Source organism: Pocillopora damicornis, chromosome 4 (assembly GCF_964200805.1).
Source record: "Pocillopora damicornis chromosome 4, jaPocDami1.2, whole genome shotgun sequence".
NCBI classification, from domain to species: domain Eukaryota; kingdom Metazoa; phylum Cnidaria; class Anthozoa; order Scleractinia; family Pocilloporidae; genus Pocillopora; species Pocillopora damicornis.
The window spans coordinates 20,265,106-20,284,858 of NC_142673.1; the positions used below are offsets into that span (position 1 = coordinate 20,265,106).

The 19,753-nt window shown below is 38.1% G+C and overlaps 1 protein-coding gene and 2 long non-coding RNA genes across 11 annotated transcripts in view; 1 reads left to right on the forward strand and 2 right to left on the reverse strand.

Moving 5' to 3' along the window:
* The window catches only part of LOC149047195 (uncharacterized), a 33,851-nt gene extending 18,884 nt beyond the window's left edge, over positions 1 to 14,967 (reverse strand). Inside the window, exons 1-4 of one of the 2 annotated variants that reach the window (XR_016186094.1) lie at positions 14,846 to 14,967; positions 13,340 to 13,474; positions 7,413 to 7,580; positions 4,732 to 6,562 (exon numbers count right to left, since the gene is read on the reverse strand). This is a non-coding gene — a long non-coding RNA (uncharacterized LOC149047195). Of the gene's footprint in view, positions 1 to 4,731; positions 6,563 to 7,412; positions 7,581 to 13,339; positions 13,475 to 14,845 lie in introns of those variants that run through there. The other variant, XR_016186095.1, reaches the window with a different exon arrangement.
* Positions 2,932 to 3,467, reverse strand: LOC149047196 (uncharacterized). Its single transcript, XR_016186100.1, has 2 exons — positions 3,351 to 3,467; positions 2,932 to 2,993 (listed from the first exon to the last, which is right to left on the reverse strand). It is a non-coding gene; the product is annotated as an uncharacterized LOC149047196 (long non-coding RNA).
* The window catches only part of LOC113667645 (TNF receptor-associated factor 2), a 31,249-nt gene continuing 16,606 nt past the window's right edge, over positions 5,111 to 19,753 (forward strand). The window contains exons 1-3 of one of the 8 annotated variants that reach the window (XM_089204803.1): positions 5,111 to 5,197; positions 16,001 to 16,079; positions 17,104 to 17,186. The gene's annotated coding sequence lies outside the window, so the exon portion shown is untranslated. Of the gene's footprint in view, positions 5,198 to 9,511; positions 9,640 to 10,804; positions 11,039 to 16,000; positions 16,080 to 16,797; positions 17,039 to 17,103; positions 17,187 to 19,753 lie in introns of those variants that run through there. The other 7 variants (XM_089204804.1, XM_089204802.1, XM_089204808.1 and 4 more) reach the window with 7 other exon arrangements.

Sequence of the window (19,753 nt, forward strand, 5' to 3'; positions counted from 1 at the left end):
GACAGCTTCTCCCCCAGGTATAGTAACTAGCTACCAGAAGGTTACCTTTGAATGCGATGTCGCTTTTTTTCCCACTGATTCCAAATAAGGTCTAAAGAAAATGGGCTCTTGGGATGCTAGATCTTAATGACCTCTAACCTAAGGAACATCACTGTAAGTATGTCCAAGAGCTTAGAAACACTGTTTTTTTCTCTAAGTTTTTCACAGTATTTCGCATAGTTCTATGAATTATTTATCGAGCCACATGGCGGCAAGTAAATAATTAACTATTGTTTATCGAGAATGAAAATAATGATTTTTCCAGTGCATACTCAAGAAGTGGTCTTAAATGTATTTAAAGAGAAAACTACCTTGAGTCATTTTTTGATAGCTCAATATCATATTGTGAAAAGGCTTCAGGGGCATGAGAAATCAAACTATACATGCGCCTACCACGAATAGTAACTTATGATCAAACTTTTGACGTTTGGACTTAGAAAATTTCCACTTAGCCTTTGGCCTGTGAGCACTCAAATATAGAATACGGACCATGACCGCTCAAATATTGAATGAGGACCAAGGATTGCTTTCAAAAATCTTGTTTTGACGGCGTCTTTCAATGGCAGTTTTACGACTGCATTTCCGCTTCGAGGTACGTGTTTCTTTCTCACAATTTTTTTCCTTTTTCTCTTGCGGCTGTGCAAAAATTTTTCGAAACTTTCTTCCCCTTCCTCCAGCTCCACTGAACATGGCAGTCTGAACTTTGTCCCGGCGCCGCCAACCAACACTCTCGATATTCTCTTAGAATTTCGGAGAAATACAGGAACACGATGCTTCTGACCAATTAAATCCACAGAAACAATAAACTCGGCCTCCTTTGCAACTGCCTCAAGAGACGTAGGTCTCATAATTTAAGCAAAATTAGTTTTAAGAAGCGCTAGGAGTTTAGAGACGTTTAACTCAGCAAAGTCTACTTACCAAGCAATCGTTTGTAATTCACAGACACCAGCATTTTGCCCGGACGGGATATTTTTAGATAGTTGAACAAAATAGACTGCTGTGAAAATACCACTAGCTGACAGGTATTTCCTGAGATTCTCTCTATTATGATGAAATGTCCAATATTGTTTAGCTTTTCAGCTGACGTAATTCGTTACTCTCGCTGTTGTTCGAACAATCTACTTCCGTGTTTGATTTGTTTATTTTTGGCTTCCATGGAGGCGTTTAGTTGATAATTTTGTTTTCCAAAGGGAAAGTGAAGTCGACGATTCGAATATGACTCTTTTCCATTTTCTTAGACTTAAAAGGAATGAGTAGATATTCGGGTTCTGTTTAGGTTAATTGCTAAATGCGTGGAGATGAAAACGTCATTTTCTTTTATGTCAACGACGAAACGGGAAACTCTCAGTATACAGGGTGCAACCCAAGACAACTGATTGCTTGTGTAACCTCAAAAGGTTACCTAAGCGGCTGAGTGGACAATTCGAACGCACATAGAATGCGAAGTCATCTTTAATACTTCATCTAAGAACAAACTAATAGCGATAAACTAGTAGCGATGATCTAATTCGAATCTCTTTCACATGTCCTTAAATGGGAATAGATTGTAGATAACAAACTTATTACGTAATAATTATTAACTAACAGAGCAAAACGATAATAAAGAGCGTATGATCAAAACGTTGCAGAAGCTGACCAATCATTTCGCGTAACAACATATTTGCATATTGTGTTATTTACATTTTGAGGAGATAGCTTTCAACCAAGCGCGACGGTTCTTCGCAACAGAATAATTTATGGCTGACATCTTTTCTCTTAAATACACGATAATCTCAACGCTTGAGGCTTCACCATTCACGAGTGACAAATATCAAAACGGTTCAAGAAACTTCGGTAACGCCATTTGGTGAATTAGTGAGAGGAGAGCCACTAAACGTTGTGGAGTTCACTCGTAGCGGCTGGTGAAGACCACGCTTTTATGGCAAGGGTAGTCAGCTGTTTAATGTTCCTGTTATTTGCGTTATTCAACTCGCACTCTTAAGACGCCCGAAAGACCACATCTTCATCTGAAAAAGAAAATTGATGGTTGTTTTCTTAAAGAACTGGAGCAGTGAAGCGATTTAGCACCGTAAACATGTTGTGATGGCGGGATGCTATGGAGGAAAGCGCGCTGACGAAAAGGATATTGAGTTGCTACAGTTTTTTCTTTCAAGGCACGCACCCACTGTTAATTGATTGATTTAACGAAAGCTGAAAAAGATAAAGCAAAAGTAAAAACGCCGGCGATTCGAAATATTTCACTCAGAGCCGATGGTACAATCTTTGTTCGTGATAGCGGAAGAAGTAGGAAGTTTAGGAAGTCGGTGTCATACATGAATTCCGTCATGTCTCGCCTACGTGTACACGAATCATTGAATCAATGAGAGCCACGTGGAAAACTTATGTGATAAGACAGAGCATCTTAACGTAGAAAGAAATAAGGGAAGGTTCTCTCTCTGTCTGACTCTCCTGTAGGAAAGTGATGATAAGGTGAGAAAAATGTTTTAATGGTCCTTGTTCGGTAGGGAAGGTAAATGGATAATTGTTCATGTAGTAGAGTTTTATTATATATACAGTTGCATTGAAAGAATAAAGATTGAAGATTAGCTACATGATTTTCCCACTGCGGTAAAACTCCTTTACTTACCTAAACTTTAAGGCAAAGTTGAAAAACATACCTCATTCGAACGTGTTATTTCAACTTCCATAAAATTGACCGTAATATTGAATAAACGTGTAGTTCAATGCCTAGACACTAATTCCCAATAGAGTTAGAGGCACATCCATCCACTTATCAACGCCTATGGAACCTGTTGGGATTTTACTTTCCATAACTTGAATCGCAATAGTTTAAGCAAAAGTTATTTCTATACTGAACAGAGCGATGAACAAAAATTCCGCTTTGATAATAAGAGAGTCGAAAACTTACTTTAATTTCATGTTTGATGTGGCATGAAAGAAGCGTTTCACTTACACTGTACAAAAATAAGGTATGAGTATCAGAAACTAACAGTCAATAAGGACAACCACTTCTTAGGTTTACTTCTCAAAATGGCATTTCGCCGAAATTTCTTAAATATAATACCAGTCACTACTTTATTTATGCGAGTTATACCCATTCAAGATCCTCTATCACCTTTTAACCTGCGAAACCTAACAAATAACTCTGTCATCTAAGTTTGAATTTATTTCCCCCAAAAACTGTATTTAGATTTGACACGAAACAGAAGTTAGGATCGCGTTGATCTCCTCGGCAACGCCGAGGAAGACGTCGATTTAAAATGGAATTTGTAATTTTTGTCAAAATTTCGCTAACAGCTAGATGTGTTTACCGTCTCTAAAGGTGCCACAACTCAGCTTAAGCATAACTTGAACAGCGTTGAGTTCCAAATGGAAACTTAAATAATTCGAGTTGCCGTCGTGGTTTCCGTTCTCAGTCAGCGAAAATCAAGTTTTGGAGATTGCACGCTGTTTTATAGAGGGCGACTAAGAAATGTGCTAAGCTCTAAAATGTACGTGCTGAGTTGGTGTTCTTCCCACTTGATCTTTTGTTTGGCCGCCTCCGCGTTGCCGTCGCCGTCGTGGTTTGCTTAAGGTCCTTAATGTTGCTGGAGGCGGAAAACACGCAATTTCTGAATTAATTTCAGTGTTTCCATGAACAACTCTCCGAGTTTAGGTTACATCAAATGTGAAAAAACTGCCCATGTAATGTTGACCTTACACCTAAAGGTGTTTCCAACGATTTAAATGCTCAGAACGGTCTTTTATCCTTTATCGTTGCTTTAAATAGTTAAAACTTAGGCAAATATTTTAGTTTTGTCCGATCTTATTACGAAAGCTAGTGCAACTGCTGAAGTATGAAGACCACTTTTTATGTTTCCTTGATTTGAGAATCTCTTTCAATATTCGCTGTCTTGGAAAGGAAAACCCTTTACCTAAGAAGTCCTCCCATCTTCTGTATAACCAAGTGAGGTCAGACCGCTTTCTGAGCTGAAAGCTGTATCTAAAAATTTTGTTGAAAGGGGAGTTACGAGGAGTACCCGTGTCATTCAGTCTGGTGCTTATCACAAATAACCACTGTAACATTAAGTGGCGACATGCGGTTTGACAGAGCTCTAGGAGCCTTTTCTGTGAAGTCACCGCCACTTTTGCGTGAAAGTGAGCGACAAACATATCCAAACTTTTAAACATATCCAACTGAACAATGTCCATTATTTTCCCAGTGATTCTTCTTCACGATGTTGTTGTTTGACTTGACTCCGTCGGTCCTTTGCTTCTCGATTTATCACCCTCCCTTTCATTGTTGACTGTGGTATTTCTTTGGGAAAAACTGAACCTGAAGCTAATAATTTGTGGAAATGACTTAAATAATTGAAGTTCTATTTCGCCGATGGCACACCGTCAAACCATCTTGACTGGAAATTTTCTTAACTTTTGATTTGTAACTTGGTGTTCTCCTTGGTGTCGTTTTGGTTCGATTTTAAATTCAATATATACTGCATATGGACGACATACATCAATCTTTTCAACTAAGGAAACCTTAGACCTAAGGTCAGTCGAGAAAGTAGGCTAAAGTGACTTAAGCGTAATAGTAACCGATGAAATTGGTTGGCTCAAAGTTTGTCCCATGTATGCTCTTCCATTCGATGTTTGCCGGACAAAATATACGATGGCATTCTGGTCTCTCTTCCAAGGACTCTTAAACCTGTCTCAGGTCATTTATTGGTCAGTTTCCTTATCTCTGTCAAGTTATTTACAGAACTATTCTAATACGATTACTCTACCGCAGTATACAACACCCAAGGTTATCTAATAGTATATTATGATAAAGAGTGTCAAATAGTCAAGTTGGTTCCCGAATTTTCTCTTGGTTGAAATAAGATTCAAAATCATTGAATTCTCAGCCTCGTACATTGTATGTAGAGTTTTCTGGTCTAGATTAAGTAACTTCAACGACAGGAGTAGCTGAAGGTTTCCTTCATGCAAATTCCAGCGGTACGAGGATGTCGTTACTTCAATATTTCTAATTCTGTACAATGACACAATGTAGCGATCACGTGCACTTGGAAAGGTACGTTCTTAATAGAAGTCAGTTCCGGATATAATCCTCTCTCTAAAGCAACGTGCTTGCTTAGTCGGTGCTCGTCCTTCCATAGTCATCCTTGACTTTCAATTAGAGGTAAGGCTTATACTTTGCGATTCTTCTCGACGAAAGTGGTCAGTCAAAATAGATTATGCCCATAAAACTAATTTTGATACAATCTTCAATTAAAGGGATTTTCGAGATCGTCTTCCGGTCATTTCTTAGAAGTAATGGTTATGATATTTTATGGCTCCGTTAGAAGGTTTGCTTAATTTTAAAGGAACTATTATTTGAAATAAGGGTGGTCATTCAATAACGGCGAATGGTTGATAACCAGCGCTCTTGATGAACATATATTCATCTTCCCAGTTACTATGCTTCTCCAAATATTCATCGTAGATTTGCGAAGTTCATAGTTTGCAATCCCTCTTGATCTTCTTTATCCTTTTCTATTCTAGTTCTTTTACGTTTTCCTCTTCCCTCTTTGGTATTTGTACACCCTCACAGACTATTATTTTAAAATTTAAGTTGAAGCAAATTTTCTTGTTCGCAAAATTTGATTCAAAATTTCGTGATCCATGTGTTTAATGTCTGCACCAAGTACGGACGTCTCCTTTCATTTCTATTTCGCAATAGCGAGACCCTAAAGATTCATTGGTAAAGTTTCAAAACTTAGTCAGCGCCGACATGATAGGAAATTTGTAAACTTTAGACGAACTAGGTACCACGATGTGAATTGGCGATTTTCCAAGAGGTTCATCAAACGACCACGTGTACTTAATAGTTATAAGCATGTTCAGGATAAAGGCTGAGTAGAAAGGAGGTGGCCACTAATATAATGTTATTATACAATACTTTTCTTGAAAATTACATTTAACCATATTATATTACGCATAGTTAGGCGTTCTAATCGCTTGGCTAAAATCCTCAAAGGCTTCGTTAAGACTCACGTAACGCGTGACACGTCAATTAACAGTAAGATTATTATTCTATGCCTTCTCGAAACGTGAGCTCAGGATGTGTCTGCATAGAAAGCGAAAGAAAACTATGGAAAGTCCACCTCGATAGTCGGTTAAATTTCCATCCTCCTTGACAACGGAAACACCCTCAAGGAAGCCTCGCGCAAACTTGACATAAGCGAGAAAAAATATTATCTCCTTTCGTTTTGTTCCTCTCGGGTCTGCTAAATAGCAATTAAAGTGAAACACCTTCAGATAATCCCGACATAGGCTTCATGCGAAAGGCTCTCTGCGAACCTTTACGGTGGAATTGGTGGCTTTTAATTCCCCTTCATTACACGTGACTCTCGTATGAGGAACGCGAGCTTGAAGTACCATTATTGTCCGTGATGCATGTGGGATTTCAGGGTGACTGGGGTGTCCGGGGCGAATTCACCGCGTTTTGCTTCGGTTGGATTCGTTCCGTTGGCATTACTCACTACTGACGTATCCTAGGTATGGACTATAAAGGGGGAAAAGCAGATGAAATAAAACCGAGCTACACCGCCCTGAATCAGCCCACGAAATTCACAAGTTTCAATTGAAAACTACTTAAGCGGGATAATTTTGTTCATAATCAAAACTAATATCGTTCAGGGCCCTGTTGTTCAAGAGCGGATAACGCTATCCAACGGATAAATCTCTATCCAGCGGATAACTGTTAAGAAAACGTACTGCGCTATCCACTGGATAGCGATTTATCCAGTGGATTGCGTTATCCTACCTTTGAACAACCGGAGCCAGATGTTTTAGGTTGAGAGTGCGACCACTTATTCCCATACAAATCCCTATATTTCGCCCTCTGCGCAACGTTAACATATTTGCATATTTGTGGAGTGTGTAAGCTTAGGCTGGTGATTGGACATTAACGAAGACTATAACATATTTCTCCTAGGCGTAATTTTCTTTACACCTGAAAAAGAAATTTAGAACATTGCCAGAACTTTCTTCACGTTTATTTATTCTATTTGTGTTTTTTACAAAATATTTTGGTTTCCGCGGGTTCCGCGGTCAGCAGTGCGCGAAACCACTCGTCTTTTTCCTCTCAAATATCTATAAAATTCCCACTGCGGCACTCTCTGTTCTCAACATTGTTTCACCGTCTTTTCTTATTCCATTTACAAACGTGACGCTATCGACATTGCTAATCCTAGCAGTATGCAGGACGCGTGTCATATGAACTTTGCAATAGACCTCGCTCAACGTGGAGTCTCTGTGGCTCACACTTACCATCTTTCTTAATCCATTTACAATCATGACGCTATCGACATTAGAACGCGTGTTATATGAACTTCGTAATAGACCTCACTTACCTTGGAGTCTCTGTGGCTCAGTGGTAGAGCACTAGAGCGCGGAGTCCGAAGATCTGAAGTTCGATTCCTCATGGGGACTTGGAATTTTTCCTTTGTCCCACGCTCGTGACAAGACGAAAGAACATCTTTTTCACCACATCCTCTTGTGGTTATACCAATCATACCGCTCTATGTGACAACAATTCAGTCTTTACCTTATCTTTTACTAAAAACTGCGTCATGTCAGACAATTACTAAAATTCTAAAATGTGCCGACAAAGGGTCGGAAATAAAATATTTGGTAAAAGTCTTGTGAAAATAAAATATTTGGTAAAAGTCACGTGAAAATAAAAGGACAATTTCAAATCATGTGATTTGAAATTGTCCTTTTATTTTCACGTGATACCGGGAAACGAGCCTTGGTGGCAACATCGAGCGCTTCATCAAACTATTAACCTATAATGTAAATAAGTCGCTGAAAAATTTGGCTTATTTAATGAAGTAGAAGTATGTTTATATACATCGTGATTATTTCTGCTCTGTCCTAGCCGTGATAGTAATTGCTCTGCCCAAAGTGAGGGATGAGAGAGGCTGCCAAAATACCACACCGAACGATATACATCTATATTTCTTGCAAAATTTATATTTTTGGTCATGAGATGGCCTTTTAAAAGTATAAATGCCGTTTCCGAAAGATTTTATAGGTGAAGAAATATCGGCTTTATCTATCTTTGGAATCAGTCACTAGAAGAGGCGACAGGTGTCACTCACTCGCAAAGAAAGGTCACATATCCGTTAATCGCATGAGTACAACCCCCTGAAGGTAGGTTTGAATAAAGTTAAATTCATATTAAAGTTCAAATTTTAATCGATTGAAATGCATCTCCGTTGGAAATTTTCAAAAAAGCAATCATACCGGACCTGAATACAAAGCAGCGATTTCTCTTTTTTTTAGTTTTGGATTCCATCCCTAATCTTTTCGCACTACCTCGAGGAGCATAGGTGTCTCCTAGAGGTAGGAGAATAATACCTGTAAAAGACTTGAAGATTTTCAATGCGGAATCTTCACGACTGAACTAAAAGTCGCTTTACGACTTATTTCCTTAGAAACCTCCCTGCTAGAACTTGCTGATTTCAAACCATGTAAACCGGTTTAACATTAACTTACCTTGAAAGCGTTAATGACTACTACACCACTCTGTTATAGCTAATAAGAACTAAATTTTAATTGTACTCTGGATTCCTGAATTTTTTCTTAGAGATTTCGGCCAATTCTCAGAATACCTCGAGTCAGTTTTACACTCAACCCAACAGCAATGTATGGTGTTAACCATTTCTCGATCCTCGATGGCTAACCTCAAGCCCATTTGGCAGGTCGGCTATACTTGCGTGACTTGTTTCAAAGGAAAATAAGTAGACGACACTTTCGCAATGTAAACATTTGCGGATTGTGGCTCTGTTGACCTGCTTCCCACGTTCAACCGCGATTTTGAAATTTTGTCATGGCAAGTGATATAGAAATTGTTTCTCTTCCCAATGCTAACGTACTAGACATTCATTAGATTGGTCAGTTCATCTAGCAAAATAAGAACATGAACACTACGAAGAAAGCAAAGACAGTTTAATAGTAAATAACTTATCGTAAACATTTTGCGTGCAGTATTTTTACTCTTTGTTTGAATTTTGACTCAACCCGGCTGCGGGCTTGTCAAAAAAACGACACAACTCGGAAAAGTACTCAGCGATACTACACACGAAAACACCTGATAAGATGTTTTGATAACACTAGTGCCGTTCTCAAATATACGATCACCCTTTAGAATAAGCACGCGTATATCACCCTCAAAAATATTCCATTCGAACCCGTAAATTTCATTTTCTTCCGGTCAAAACGACTGGGTTTAGTCAGGAGCCCATTAATAGACTTCTGGTTTACTCAAATAGTAACTAAAAAAATCTTCATTTGTTTTTACATAAATAATTAAAAAAGAAAAGATCCATACCGCCTTTGTATTCCAATATCGTGAAAAAATCATCTCAATCGACCACGTGTTTGCAATTGTATGAACAGCTGTGTCACACGTGGGAACAATAAAATAAAATGACAGATAATTACAGTTGTAGTAAACAATTTATCTCTCACATACTGAAAATAAAATCGTGTCTACCTTTTTCCTTTGTTGTAAACCATGAACTTCCCAAACGAGTAGACATTTGCAGAATGGAACTCATCTCATGGCATGGTTTGGTAAGTTTAATGTGCTTCTCAGGGAATCCCCCACCCAAATCATTGAAGGGCAGTACACATGCGATTTGCTGTTTTTGTGACTATAAACGGGTAAACCGGTGCCATCAATGGCCATGCTATGTGATGAATGGCTGAAAAAGTTGAGATTTTTAACACTACATGCATAACTTAAATTTAAATTTGTGTCATCACCAGAAAAGATACTCCATCAAAATAACATGAAATTAAATAAAACGAAAGAAAAAAAGCATGAAAAAATATGAAACAATCGAAACGATAATGATAATGACATTACCGAAGAGAACGTATTTGGACTTCATCAGCAATAACAATGTTTAACAAACCTAAGAAGTTCGAAACCGCTGTTAACTTCAAATACTATTGATTACTGAAATAGCAAACATTCGTAAGTTATGAGCCAATGAATCATACCATATACTACATCTCATCAATTAATTTGAGGCCTCGCACGTGCTTAGCAATAAACAGCAGATTCAGCAGATTCGGGGGGGGGGGGGGGGGGGGTAAAACAATTTGATAAAATGTTGTTGAACTCTGCTTTGTGCCAGCCCAGATAAAGTATTCGTCTCTTTATATTTTAGTCTGTTAATTAAGTCCACTAGTGTTCAGTTTCAATGATCAAGAAGAGTTTATCCGTATACAGCAGGAATTAAAATGATCAAATAATCTTTTCTTGTGAGAGCAAACTAATCTTAATCTAACACTTATTAGGGTAGCTCGTACAAACCTGTGCAACAAACAAACCTCTGCAACAAAACTCTGATTTTTGAATCATAAACTAACGTTAAATAGGAAAAAATTTTGCCAAAGAATGACTCATTCTACACGATCTATTTTTAAAACGAAGAGAAAATGCTGCCGTTTGTTTTTATCGAAAGTTATAAACTACGTACTCTGACTCTGGAATACCTTCTGTTTCTAACGCACATCTTACACGACGTTTTTTGTACATAAGTGAATTTAGCTAAGGAGGAGTTGGATAAATAGATGAACACAAATAAGGCTATGGTACTAAAAAACGAGCAAATTTACCTTACTCATCAAAACAGTGACCCATGCAAGCATGTTTTCTGCTGGAATCCCAATGGTTGTAGACAGTGGACATTCAATACTACTAATAATACGGTGCTGTCAATCATGGAACAATTCACTCAAAGAAAGAGAATATCAAATTAGCATTCAGTGTCGTAAACCATCGTCCCGGGAAAGTGCATTAAATTCATTTCGTAGGAGAACACTGAGCAGGTTGATCTTTGATTGACGTTGTCAGTCTGAAACAATGCCTTTGACATGACAAACGGACACCCGGTTCATGCTGCCGAGGACAGTCGAGCTACGTTGCTACAAACATTCCATCGCATTTATGTGTCACTGAGAGGTTTGTATTAATTACAATCACCGATTTTTCTTCGGAGTTGGAAAAAGTATTTATTTCATGTTAGCATTTGCAGAAGGTGTTTCAATGAAATAGCCGTTCATAATGCAGATGCAAGCTCATAGTAAAGTTTTGTTCTGGGTATTTAAAAACTGTTGAGGTGTGGGGTGAAAGAAAAGAATCCTTTGTTTTGATTTGCAATGGAAGCCAACATTTGAAATTGTTTGCGTAGAAGAGTATTTCATGCATTCAGTTTGTGTCTTGGCGAGTTTAGATCGTGCGTGATTTTATAGAAAGGATTTTAACCATCAGCAAATCTCGTAAACATTAAAATGATCAAGTTGCAAATAAACACGACGATGGGAAGAAACGTTCAGTAATCGTCATTCAAAGGTCGACACGACGGAATGTGCTTACCGAAGCACCTTCATGAACAACTGTCTTAAATTTCTCTTACTCGTCCTGTTTTTAGTCGAACAGTAGTGATTGCTTCAATGATTCACAACTGGTTGATGCGACGGAATGTGCTTACCGAAGCACAGTCATGAAAGACTGTCTTAAATTGCTCTTACTCGTCCTGTTTTCAGTCGATCAGTAGTAATTGCTTCAATGATTCTCTTCTCTGTTTTTAATGCGACGGAATGTGCTTACCGAAGCACCATTAATGAACAACTGTCATAAATTTAACTTTCTCATTCTGTTTTCAGTCGCACCGTAGTATTGATTGCTTCAATAATTCACAACTGGTTTAAGCCGAAAGTTGTCTTTACATCGATTTTACAATAGCATTTTTTGGCGAATTGGGAGTTGTAGGAATGATATTTGATCGTTTCATATTTACACTCTCTGATCGCGTGATCTGAGTGACGTCTTTTACTTCTTTCGAACTGTCCAACATCTACTTATAACCCTGGATTGAAGCCAAGGGCTCATCAAAATATCACGGCATCGTGACATGTATCGTGAACTAAATAATTTTATTTAAAAATAACTGGGTGTGTAAACATAGCAAGCTTGACTTTTTCGCTGATGCGTGTAATAGTGCTGGAGTAATAAAGGTGAACAAATTTATTCATGAAAAAAGTATTTAGGCAGCACAGAAACTTCTCATAAGCCGCATCGTGACAGATGATAAAGGAGAAAGTAATCACATCTTTGCGTGACCAGAAGTCTACCACAGAACCTTGTTGCCTCGATGGTAGCTTTTCATTTTAAATCATTGGCACTGAACGTTCCTTGTGAAAGAGAACAGTGTGCTGCTGATCTATTCTTCGATAACCACGGCATAATTGTAACTCTCGTTTGATTGGATTAAATCTTAACACAATAAATCTCGACTTGAATGGGAAGATGTCAGACACACTGATAAATACGATGGATGATACAAAAAGGAAAGCAAGTGTGTTGGGCAGATCGTCTCTCACGAAACGCATTTCAAACAATGAGAGAAGCTGTACGCTTAAAAAAAATAAAATGGATTAACCAGATCACCTCAGGTGTTCTTTTAACCAAACGCCACCGCCTTCGACTTACATTGTCTGTTATTTCCGGTCACCCGCATAAACGTCTCAATCATGGTAACTTTTGCATAGTAGCTTCCGATGCCACCGTTTTGAGAAGGACTAGATTTCAAAAGAGCCCCGTTCGCAGCATAATTCTATCAAAGCGGGGTCGCAAGCAGCTGATGAATTACTCTTATCATGGTTATTTATTATGCCTAATATATTCCTGAGTCATTATTCAAAGAACACCGACACCTCGAAATAACACTCATTTCTTCCATACTGAGCAAACGACTGTGAAAATACATCGTTCGTCCAATCAGAGACACAAACAATAGTACTTCGCGGTGGAGGGCAAAAAAAATGGCTTCCAAGTTTTGAAATGTGTCGGTCAATGAGGAAAAATCTCTGTATGTATGAAACAAAAACATCATATCATGGAAAGTGCTTGAATGATTTTTATTCACTCGTTGCGATGCATACAAAAACTAGTTCGTTCGCTGCGCTCACTTGATTTTTTTTTTTTTATGCATCACAACTCGCCAATAATAATCGTTCGTGTGCACTTTCCATAAAAACGATCTCTATATATCGCACAGTTTTAAAATGATACGACGTTCTACCTCCACCAGCTTCTATACACCATCTTCTTAATGACAATAGTGAGATGAGCCACAGGAGTCTAACCAATAAATATTTTCAGCGGGTATCGCCTTCTCAGTGGTTAGGTGTTTGCCAGTTAATGCGCATAACGTCAACGATGCAGAAATAAGAATGTCAAAAAACCGAAATATTTCCTTACCAGGGTATGAAAAATGCCAGCAAGCCTGAAGTCCCAGATTTGACCAACCTCCATGCAGTTGAAATGTTTCGTCTAGGCATGTAATCAATCATCTTAGTCGAATGCTCCGTGGGGGTAAGCCGTAGAAGGAGGCTTCTGGCACGAAAGCAAAATATCACGTGTTAACGCGCATGCATACTTGACATACACTGGTGCCTCACAACGACTCTAAAATGAATGAGTTGCCAGTAGTAATCGGATCCGTGTGTTTGCGCAAAGATTTCTGGGATCGCCACGGGGCAAACTTTGCAACTCGCTAAAGAGAAATGTTTGGCGAAAGGTTGTTTCGATGTCCAAAAAACAGTTTTGGTGAGAAATCATCCATTTTTTGCCGCTTTTTTATCGGAAGTGGGTGTGGATAATATTGATACAAGGGTAGCGCAAGCTTTTGTTTGAACAATCGTGAAGTATGTGGTAAAATCTAGCGATGAACTTTTCTTCATGCGCAAGGGTTATAGTGAAATTGTCTCCGTGTAATGATCTCGATATGTAGAAATAGTAGTCATAAATCGCCAAGAAATTACTCAACAAAAAATTTTCACTTTCTTTTAAGTGTGTTAAAGCTTGCAGAATTTTTCTTGGCTTTGCAAAACGGTATTATAGCTACCTCGAGGCAACAGGAGATTGAAATGGTGTGCTTGAGCATTATATATTATCGTGCTACATTAGGCGATAAAGCACTTATATACCCTCTTTGTTGTGATTAATGAGAACGAATCAGCGTTAATAATCGGCTCAAAACTGAACGTTTCTCATTGCAGATTTTTTCTTTGCTTTGCAAAACGGTACTACAGCTACCTCAAGGTAGCAGGAGATTGAAATGGTGTGCTCGAGCATTATATATCATCGTGCTACATTAAGCGATTAAACACCTACATACCCTAATTGTTGTGATTAATCAGAACGAATCAGCGTTAGTAATCGGCTCAAAACTGAACGTTTCTTATGCGACGAATAATAGGTACGGATGGATCGCTTAAGAAGCGATGTACAGCTGAATGTATGTCTACATTTTCTGCTGGAGTTCCCGTGATCTAAAAGGAATTTCGCTTACCAAAGACCCCCTGACCGAAGTCGCCGGTTCATTCTGTTTAAGAATTCTTAAATCAGCCTATATCATAGTTTTTTGAATACTAGAAACCTTACGGCTGCTGAAGCGTTTTAGCAAGAACTCTTGTTGACTGAAATAGTAGCCATGAGTTCGTAGACATTTCCAGCAGGTCCCACAAACTTAGCATCAAACGCGATCGATCATAAGTTGTTCACATTTTTTAAACAAAAATCTGATCGATCATCTCGAAAAATCATCCTTTTAGAGTTTATAGCAGGCTAGTTAGTTCATTCAAAATAGCGTGCTGTTTTCAATTGACATCTACGTGTCAGCAGTACATCACGCGCTTACTTGAAGTAAAGCAAATGCGAAATCAATGAAGAATTGACTGTCGAGAGATCAAATCATATCCCTACCAATTCAGGATGCCACTTAGCAAGTCGTCTTCTATCTGGGCTTCCACGTTGTAGATCATACGCACTTCACGTGAAACCAACACTCAAAATGGCGTCCCAATCGTGTGTGCGCAGACAAAACGTGGTTCGCGCATGGATTTTGAAACCATTCTGCTGAAAAACTTATAAAGGATATTTCCTTTTTAGAAGAGTAGGATCGAAATCCACGAAAAAGCCATCATCTACCAATGACAATCACGCTGCTGGTATTTCATTAAGTGCTGTCAAGCGTATCACCTAATGAAAAATAGATGCGATAAATCTGGAAAAACACTGAAAGCAGTCAAAACTCTTCGCTCTTCTTTTAAATTGAGAACATGTCGTCTTAACCGCACCCGAGTTACTTTAGATGGCCAAAAATTAGAAGAGTATGTAAAGATTGCAAGCTAAGCCGGAAGCAAAACTGATTTTTTGTAAAAATTTTCTCTCTGGCATCGGTTAAATTGATTCCTAAGCACTATCGAAAACAAATGGAGACCCTCATTGTATATACAGGTGGTTCGAGAATCTATCTATCTGGGTGTGCACTGCTTTTTTTTTCTGTTCCTTCGTCTGGATCTCATCTTTTGTGGCCAAGCTTATTCATGAATTTTGCAATGCAAAAAGATGAAGTAATTTCTTAACCCTTTACACCTTAACATCAGTAAAAGTATTCTCTCCATACTGTTCTTCAAACATTCCTTAAGGTGCTGACAAGGAGAATTTGTGTAATAATCAACAACTTTAGCTTCTGATAATTTCTTTTATTCTCATGACCTTATTGCACGATTCAGGGGTGATATTGTCGCTCTTAGGGGTTAAAGGGTTGACCTGTTGTGATTAGATTTAGGCAGACAAGCAGCAGTTTATTTAATCAATATTTATATGTTTACTCGGAGATTTCAAAAAGGTCTGGAGGTAGAAGAAGCTACAAAATATTGCTATTGCCAATACACTTTTACCTGCATGTTATGAAGTTCTATACAAAATCAAAATTAAACTGTTGTAAAGTTATTCACACGCCAGATTCATAATTATACAAGTAAGCTTTATGATTGGAAGAGAGTATTCACCTTTCAGCTTAGCGCTGACGTTTAGAAAGTTCGGTGGAAAATGAAAGGATATTTTTTCTTTCAGAATAGTGATAGATGTTCTGTTCGCCGCAAGAAATACTGAATATACGTACAGGAATTTAAACTTGACATAGCTATTCGAGGTAAGTGAATAATGTAGTTTTAAGTTATATCTAATATAGGTCAGTTACTAATTAAATATTTTTATGTTCGTGGTGGTCACTAAGCCTTGATTATTTGTTACTGACCGAGGACAAGGTCACTCGAAAAATCACATATTCTTTGTGACCACCAATAAATATTTTACACTAAGCTGAGTCAGCCACCGTTGTTGTAGCTTCCAAAGTTGCTCCGATGCTAGTGAAAATCCACTTTAAAGTAGTCGACGCGCGCCGCCGTTTTGAATAGCTAATTAGCTTACGTCCAACTTTTCGTTACCCCCACATGTTTCGAGTGTTTACCTTTCGATCGTGGTCACGGCGGCTCTTAAACTGTATTTCAATCCAAGACGAGCTCAAAATTTGGAAGCAAACAGCGATGGAGACGATCAAATGATTAATCTACTTGAAACAACGGATAGGTGTTCTTGTGGCTAACGCTAAGTGCTACCAACGCCCTGAGAGTGCATTCGTTGTCTAACACAAACAGAGTGGGAAACAAAACGAATCGGAATTACACTGTTCCCCTGTCCCCTACACACACCGTCCATTCTAACTCCAAATCAATCATAACCGGTCGGATAAAAAATCACAAGCTTATAACGTTAGCTCGCCCTAATAAGACTCCTGTACTGCAGGCTAGCTCACTCATAACACCTTCCTCTCAATAAAAATTAAAAATTTAAAAAAACTCAATAAACGAATGGCGCACGCGCAGAGAGCAAAATGAAATGTTTTACCGTATGGATAAATCTCATATTAAAAGATGGGAAACAAAGTTCGCTTGAAATTTCCACAATGGATATGTGAGTTTCTTGTTACGAAGGTTTTCTTCAGCCATAAAACTGGGTTTCCAAGACAATTTATCGAGGCATACTGCATATACCTACAAAAGCAGAAACTGCGTGGATAATATAAGACATCAACTGTTGTTTCATTTATGAGTGTTGTTATCAAATGAGAGAAGCCGTATTTCTTCTTGCAAATTAACTTTTTCGCTTTTTTGTAGGTTTAAACCGTAAGATTTCCTTGGTGGCGACCATAGGAATCGAGTAACACCGACAGATGTGAACAGAGAAACGAAAAACTAAGGTGAAAAGATTTCGCCTACGTAAGCGTTTCTTCATTTAATTTGCTTGCTTGAGAGCTGAGTTGCGTTTATTTCGTCTCGCTCAATCATGAAAGTTACGTTGAATTTTGGCCGGCTTTCACAAAAGGAAAACCTCGACCTCCTTCCGATTATATTTCTTATTTTCATTTTACTTTATCGATAAATGATTCGAAAGCACAGAGACTACGTATCTGCTTAATTTCAAATACACCCGCCGAATCTAGGTGTTTCCCAATGTTTACGAATTAAAATTATCCAATTCATCGTTTTTTTCGTTCACCGCCTTACGAATATCAATTTATTAGTGAGGAAACTTCGATCATCCTATAAAATAAATTTGGGATTTTCTGCAATCTGCCAGAGTAGTAGTGTGTTTTGCTCCGGGCATTTATTTAAGCAGACTGTTGTCATTTTGTGCTTTCCTTTATTTTCGAGTTTAACTGACCTATCGTGATAAATTAGCTGTATGTATCAATTTTCGTTCACAAGCAATATCGGCATCGTCCGTTCTTTATATTGCAAAAATACAGACATTATTTTGTCGTCCGCTTCAGTAAATTCGAGCGTGTATAAACCCCAAAGTGGATTTAATACATATGTAAAATAAATCCAAAACAAAGCCGAACGAAATCTTTAACTAATTTAAGGAAAGTGTGGTAACTTTTAGTTTAATGCGTTGCCAGCGAACACTCAAATTTCAAAATCAAGATATGATTGCTGTCTCAACCACTCAACGTGGCCAAGGAAAAGATAACCGCTTCCACGATTTCGCAACGTTAACTCGTGGTTTACATGTGACTTGTTCCTTGGTTGTTGTTTTCTAGTGGATTCGAAGGAGGAAGTTTCGAAATCTACTGAACTGACACGTATAAAAAAATTCGGCGCAACAGAATTCAATCTCACTTGCCTGCTGCAAAACAGCTTCCTATGTATTCCTATGACCGGCCTCTCGACCCTTTTCATGAACGTGGTTCTTTGTCCTTTTACCACGTTGTTTTCCGTCAATGAATGTTTAATGAATGTACGTGGCACTTGCTGAAAGCCAGTCAGATTATGGAAAACTGTGACGTACGTGATACGGCATTTTTTCCACTACATAATTCATGCTAGTATATGCAGATTCATCACTGACCCGCGAAATGCGGGAATTTCCCTCCAGAAAATAAACGTTTTTTAATCTCTTTTAAAGGATAATTTTTATATTACTATTTTCATGTTTTTAAAACAGTCAAAACACGAAAAATAGTGATATAAAATTAAATTAAAATTTTGGGTTCAGATCAATAGAATTGCATTACGTTAAAAGCCCTTTTTTAATGCAAACAATTGACATCGAAAAGCACTTTGGCGTACTAGATGAACCATAAACAAACGCTTTTTGTGATAATTATCGCGCGGCCATTCAAACATAAACCTCATTTTTTTTAAAAAGTTTATTTGGATAAAAGAGTCAGAAAGAAGTATTTCGTTCTGATTTCTTTTCTACAAACAGAAGGTTCAATTACGTCAACATAAAATATTTTTCTGCTAGAGAGATTGAAGAGAGTTGCACTTTACCACAGAAGTATCCTTCAATTTTGCCTCACGTTTCTCAGTAAGGTTCAGCTACTTGACTACTTTTAGTGTTTCTCCCCACTTCTTTCGTGCTTTAGCCATTTCCTAAGTGCTTTACAACAGAACAAAGCACAGTCAAGGCTTCTGTATTTGTTTTATGGTAGAACAGAATCTGACGGTTAAATTTTTAGTAAAATCCGACCGAATTATGGCTCATAAAAACACCCATGACAATTAAAAAACAAAATTACTAAGGTGTGTTTTATGAATGAACGACAGCCGAATTCATCGGAACACGAAGATTGCTCGGGATAACAGCGCCGTAAAACTCGGCTGCTTTGACTGATGTGACCTTTCATTCAACGAATCGGGAAGGATATCAGAACAAGTTCTCAGTTGTTCACTCGAAGGGCGGCCGATGTAATTTCTGAGGCTTGTTTCACTGCGATGACCGGAGTTTGCCATGATGAGCTAGCCGCGATGGACCTCAGCATGATCACAGTCGCTCTGATACCATCATAATTAATATGAATTTTAACTGTTATGCCAGTTGGGCTATATTTTTCATCATTCTTATTTTCTGTTTTGATTTTGCACACGAAACTTCAATATATATTATACGAGTGTTAGCATGTGTCACTTTTAATTAACGAAAAAAAATCTAGAGAGAAGTTCGGGAAATGGTCGGACATGGTACAATTTGGCAGATGGTGTGACGGCGTGACAGCTTTAGCTCAGCTCTATGCTTTGTACTCTGAAAGAGCACGCTCTTTCAATCAATGACAACGCACGTTATATCCGAACTTAACTATAAATATAAATATGATCTGTTGATAGGGTCAACTATTTATAGATTTCGAAGTGCGTTAGACATGTTGAAGAAAACATTCATCTGAGCTGATTCCTCTCGGAAAACTGATTTTTGTGAGGACTATCTTGTTTCATATGCAAAGTATTGATTATTTCGAAGGATAGTTATCTTAATAAGGATTCG